The following is a 6,475-nucleotide window of genomic DNA, read 5'->3' as shown; positions in this document are numbered from 1 at the left end:
ATTTAACGCTTATTAAAGCCCGAAGGCCACTTAAGGACATGGATTATTTAAAATGACAGCTCAACAAGATCTTGTTTGCACTAGACTTGAAAATGATCATGTTGTAATCAGCTGTAAAGCAGACCAGCGAAACAGAATTCCATAGGTAGAGATTCTAGGAAAGAAGCTTTGTTCATAGAATTTGCGTTTAATTTTAGGAACAGATAGAGAGTAGGGAGGAATTGTTGACGGTGGTTGTAGGAAGACAAGTTTTTGTGAATGTTTTGCAAGGAAAGGGCATAGATTAAAGCTCAGTCGAGCACTTGCAATGAAAAATCAAAAGAGCAGAGATAGACTGACAATATTTATACTGCGAGATTTCCAAGCCGGTTTTGAACCATGTAAAAGTAAGAAAGGGTGCCCTGAGCAGCTCCCACCCAGATATGGTAACAGTGTTTGGGACAGAGTTTTAATAATAAAGAAACTAAAGCTGATATGCGTTATGAATCATACGTGCTACACAAAGCAATTTAACAAATAAATATTTCGATATCCGGAATTATTTTAGACGTCACATTTCATTTAATCAATGAGAGAATAGAAGATTTGAAATCCGTATTCATCAAACAAAAGATTTGCTATGCATTTCAAACTGACTCAACTTGTAACTTTTTAAACTGTTCATAAATTTAAGAAAAAGATTCAGTTTTTTTTTGTTTTTTTTTTGTTTTGTTTCTTTTTGTTTTTAATAAAAGTTGATGTAGTTCCTACTTACTATCCACTTTCGGTTTTCACCGTGGGAAAATTTGAGCTCTCCAAAATGGAACACTTTGAATTGGGGGGAAAAATGTTTTGTCTCAGTCTAGAAAGATTATTCCTTCATTGACCGAAACCAGAAGATGAAGTTTAGTATCAGAACAGATATTCATTACAATTTGCCCAGAGACAGTATATATATAAATGTACACAAACACGCACAAATTATTTATTTAAAAATTATACATTACGTTCCAGAGATGTACCATGGTTTTATTGACATAGGTTAACCTTTACTATATAGATCTTGAAAATTCATTCTAAATACATAGTGATCCACAGAAACAGAGTACGGCATAATCACATTGACACACCGGTCCTCGTCACATCACCGAAGTTAAGAACATTGAGCCTGGCTGGTACCAGATGAGTGACCATTTGAGAATTGTAGGCGCTGTATGTGCTTTCCACTTATCTAACCCTAACCCTGAACCTCTACTTGCCACTGGTATTTAACAATGTCGACTCGAGAGGTGTAGTTGGAGATTGCGCAACTATTGCCACAAAAGTTTCACACACAAACAGTAGGTATCCATAGTCTGTCAAGCCTGAAGGATCCACAGAATGAAGGAAGTTAAAAAATGCAAGCAAATGTTCCACACTCTTATTCAGTAGACACAAATTATTTTATCTCTCGCATTCTTACAAATGAACACTACTGATTGATTTCCAATACTGACACGCTACATATATATATATATATATATATATATATATATATCTTCTATGTATATATATATAAAAGCGAAAATGTGTGTATGTATGTGCGTGTGTTCGCTTTTTGTGTATGTCTGTAAAAGGCTTTTTTCGCTGGACTTTTCGGTCGGCTCATTCCTTAAAACTTTATATCACATCTAAATGATAATATATATGAATTACAAACGGAGGTCGCCTGTCTATTCAATTTGCCCGACTTTCACCCGTTATTTTTTTCCAGATTTTTAGAGCGTCCCTTGTATCTTTCGCTTTTCAGTATAAAACAAGCGAAAACTAACTTGCAGCCGCGCCATGTTTCAAGGTCAAAAATCACGCGACTTAAGTTTTTCGCATCTGTTAATTTCATTTTATAAACGTTAAATTAAGAGGCTTTTCATCTTTTCATTCCTCTTCTCTCGTGGCTGAGATGGCTACGTCTCAGGGTTTTTATTTTCCATTTCGTTTCCATCTCCACGTAAAAGGTTCGGGGTTCAAGCCAACGAAAACTTTTTTTCTTTTACACCTCCAAACACCTGGCCAACGTTTTTTTTTTTTTTTTTTTTTTTTTTTAAACAGGGTTGTTTAGATCACCCCCCCCCCAACACACACCTACAAACACCCGGGCCACGCCAGGTACCCCCCGCTAGTCTCTATATATAAAAACGAAAATGTGTGTGTGTTTGTATGTATGTTTGTATGTCTCGCAAAAACTTTCAACACGGGTCACGGATTTTCACGAGATTGGTATCATTTTCAAGCTCGATCCTTCGCCCGACAAATATCGAAAAATTAGCCAAAAACACCCTAAAATTGTCAGTTTTCTACAGGAAGGGGTCAGCAAAAACCGTCCTCTCATGACAAGTTCGCTTCTACGCATGCGCAAATGACGTCGGAACATGATTTAGTCTAAATACTAAAAAAAAAAACATTCAATTTCGTCGACGTCGTCTTAGCTCAGTTGCTTGGATGGCGGCGTCATTATCTAAAGATTTTGGGTTCGAATTGTGGTATAAGATGTCTTTTTTTTTTTCGATTTTTAAATTTTAATCTTGAAACAGGGTTATTTAAGCCATTTTTCACGTTCTATGTTTTTTTGGTTTTTATTTTTCAGCTTTATTAAAGAAGTTTTAACGTTCGTTTTTCTGGGGTGGGGGGGTTCCATCACATTCGCGTTTTCTTTTGTCTTTGTTTTTCCGATTTTTACATTTAAGATCGTTCGTTTGCCTTAGTTTTTTTTTGTGTTTTTTTTTTTCGATTTTTAAAGTTTTAACATTTATTTATTTTTATTTTTTTTAAATATTTACTTCGCTTGTTCTTATGTGTTGATTTACACACCCCACCCCCGTCCGAGCACACACACCTCTAAACACCCGGGCAACGCCGGGTACCCCCCCCACCCGCTAGTCTATAATATAAAAGGCAAAAGTCTGTTTAAAATGTATGTATGTCTCGCAAAAACTTTCAACAAAGGCAATAGATTTTCACGAGATCAGTATCATTTTGAAGCTCGACACTTCGGGCAACAAATATTGAAAAATTGGCTAAAAATATTAATTCCTTCACGCTCAACTGGGCACTTTTCTACATGGAGGGGGAGTAAAAAAATTTTCTTTCATGACCATTTAGTTTAAATATAAAAAAAAACACCTAATTTCGCTCATGCGGAAAAGTAGCACTTCGAGTCGACGTATAAGATATATATATATATTTTTTGAGATTCAAAGTTTTATTGAAACAGGGTTATTTATGCCATTTTTTCATTTTTTTTATTTTTCAATCACGTTCACAGTTTTTCCAATTTTTTAAGAAGTTTTAACATTGTTCGCTTATCCTTTATTTTGCATCACGTTCACGGTTTTTTTTATATAATATTTAAACAGGGTTATTACGTTTGCCTATTCTTTATTTTCCATTTTGTTTTGATTTACCCTCCCCCCCCCACGCACACACGTCCAAACACCTAGGCAACGCCAGGTACCCCCGCTAGTATATATAAAGTTACATTTTCTTAATTTTCCTAAATTAGGCACAAGGACAATAAATTTCGGGTGTAACACGCTTATGCTGGTCTTTTCTTAAACTAGATATTTTCACCATAATACCGCATTTACTCTATGGGCTTAAACACCTCACAAATCGCAAGTGTTTGATGAATTTTATTTACAAAAAAGAATATCTACAAATGTATAAATAACAGAGAGGACTAAAAAAAAAAATAAATAAATAAATAAAATTAAAAAAAAATCAAATAAAACATGACAACCAAATAAAATGAGATAAAAGGGTAAGGCCCTTCCAACTTAATTGCTAGATTTCCCTCCATTTTCTGATTTGTCATTGCCGAAAACAAGCAAATAAGATTCCACTCCCAAATAGAGGTCTACATGGGAAGAGAATGTTGAAACGTTTTGAAATACATTTGTCACAGAGATATTCTTTAATTGTGTTTTATGTCATAAAGAAAACCTTATATTCTTTAATGAATTTTTTTTTTTTTTATGTTCTAATCTATTTTGGTTATGGTATGGATCTAACCGACAGTTGTCCATAGTGACAATAAAGAAAATTGAGCTTCTCCGCAAAACTGAACTTCTTCACAAAGACTTCCTGCCCGCAGAACACATTGTTGCAGAACTGCTTCTCTGCAAGTTACAACATCCAACAACTAATAATACCACTTTTGTTGAGCATTCTACCTTCCACTGAACTATAGTGAATACAAATTTACATGCAGTCTGTTGGGTCAACATATATCTCCCAATTAGGGAAGATAACATACAGCACCAAGCATTTCCAAACAGTAACCCATCTTGTACTGGCATGGTTCAACATTGCTTACCTTCAGTGATCTAATGAAAACCGGCAGTAAAAAGGAAAATTGTAGCTATGTCAAACATTCAGAACAGTGAGGTGAACAATGTCCCTATTTACTTGTCTCCCCATAAGGGCATAGTTAGCCACAAGGTCGGTTTTAATGCAAGAATGACCTAGTACCCTAAATAAGAGCACTTTAGGTTGAGACAAATCTAAAAATTTTCATGATTTCAGAATGATTTCTCCTTCACCAATTGAGAATAGAACAGATGAGGGTGTAACATCAGAACAGATATTATACTTTGATCTTAGCCAAAAGGTCAAGACACTGTTGCATTTGTGAGCCATACCTGGTTACGTAAAGTGATGCGTTTTACACGACCAGTTGTAGACAGATCATTCGAGTAATTATAGGAGCAGCCGGACTCATGAAAAAACAATTTCAAAAACTACCTCACAAATATACCCAGTTAACCAAGTGCAAGAGAGATACAAACAATTGCACTTGCAGGAACGGTTAGAATCCTTAAAAGATGTCTCAGTTTGAATGTATGAGATAGTAGGTGAATGTCTGACATCCGGTAGGATGGCCCATTTTTAGCTAGAACCAAAAAATAAAATTGAAAAAAAAGACATCCAGTCAGCAAAATAAGTTGTGACCAATTATGTAAACAATTCGTTTGAGTTCGATATAACCAGGCATGATTTGCATATTCAGCATTTGCTTCAGCGATTAGCCTACTGTTTAGTTTTAGTCGATTTCTTTTACAATAAAGTGTTGGAAGCAGGGTTGCAGAGTCAGAGTCAGAGGTTTTAGCTGGAGTCAGAATTTTTATCCAAGTCCAATAAATTTATTTTTATACATGGTTTTCCTGTTTTTATACATGGTTTTAGCAGTTTTTGTATGGTTTTGCTTTTATTTTTTGAGATATCATTTTGTACTGTATTGCAATGCTTCTACTTAAAGATATTTTGGTCCATCAGATCACTGCAAATTCTGTCTGACAGCTGGTTTCGTTTTAGTTGTGACGTCTCACACGATCAATGAAAATTCCGTCTTTGAGTGAGATCACTAGATTACATCGGATAACAATTGGATTGTAATCCAAAAGTTATTCAGTTCCTGAATCGAATGGAATTTTGCAATTGGATTAGTCTGGGATTGATCCAAAATTACAATCTTATCCAAAAAAAAAAAAAAAAAAAAACCCCAGCGTAAATCAATAAGAAGCAACCCATGCTACTATAGCCCTTTATAGCTTTTTCCTGTTTTTACCTTTGATCCTCTTTCCATAAAGGCAATATTATCTTTTAAAAAATTTCTTCTCTGTATAATATGTGTCTTTACTCCTCTCTTCTGATGAGAAGCGTTTGACTTCGAAATGCTATGGCCTTAAGAGGTTTCCCCTATCCCTAAATATTGTATTCTCTTTTGAACTGATAGCATAATAAAATTTAATTGTAAATTTTTTATCCCTTTGTTATCTTAACTTATTCTATAAAGCTGATTGAGTGTACATGTGAGTATATTTATCATGTAAGTGAATGTTAAACATCAAAAATAACATACATGAAAAGTATTTATAAAATGCTTTTTTGAATAGGTGTGGGAGGCTGGTATATGGATCTGCAGAATAGATTTTCACATAGGAGTCAAGGAGTCAGAGATATCAAAGTAGTTGGGGTCGGACTTTTACCATCCGACTCCGCAACCCTGGTTGGAAGTGGTGCTTATTGAAGTGTAATGTGCATAGCCTCGCAGAAACAGATGAACAAAGAATTTTTTTTCTTTTTCAACAAAAGAATTTATTACCGTTATTTCTTGCTGCCACCAAACCATTTTAGCCTGGCACACGTTTCTTTCTTCCGACCACATGCTGGGCCCAGCCGGCCCATTCTCGTCTTTAACTTTACACGTCCATTCTCTTCGACATCCACTTTTCTTCTCTTTCAAGCACGTGCTGCATTTTTTCTCTTTTTCTTCTCACGCCAACTTGCGTACACTACCTAATTTGCATATGCACGTTTTTCGGTGACTGCTGCTGCTGCAAGCCAGCTATCCTTTGCTGCTGCTATTACCCCACGCGCTCATATGCACTATATCATAAAAAGCCGTGTTCACAAAAAACACGAAAGTCAAGGTCACAATCGATACACTGATCAAGTTTTA

The sequence above is a fragment of the Euprymna scolopes genome, chromosome 13 (assembly GCF_053919585.1).
Source record: "Euprymna scolopes isolate OS-2025 chromosome 13, ASM5391958v1, whole genome shotgun sequence".
Taxonomy (NCBI): Eukaryota; Metazoa; Mollusca; class Cephalopoda; order Sepiida; family Sepiolidae; genus Euprymna; species Euprymna scolopes.
This window is presented reverse-complemented; position numbering follows the sequence as displayed.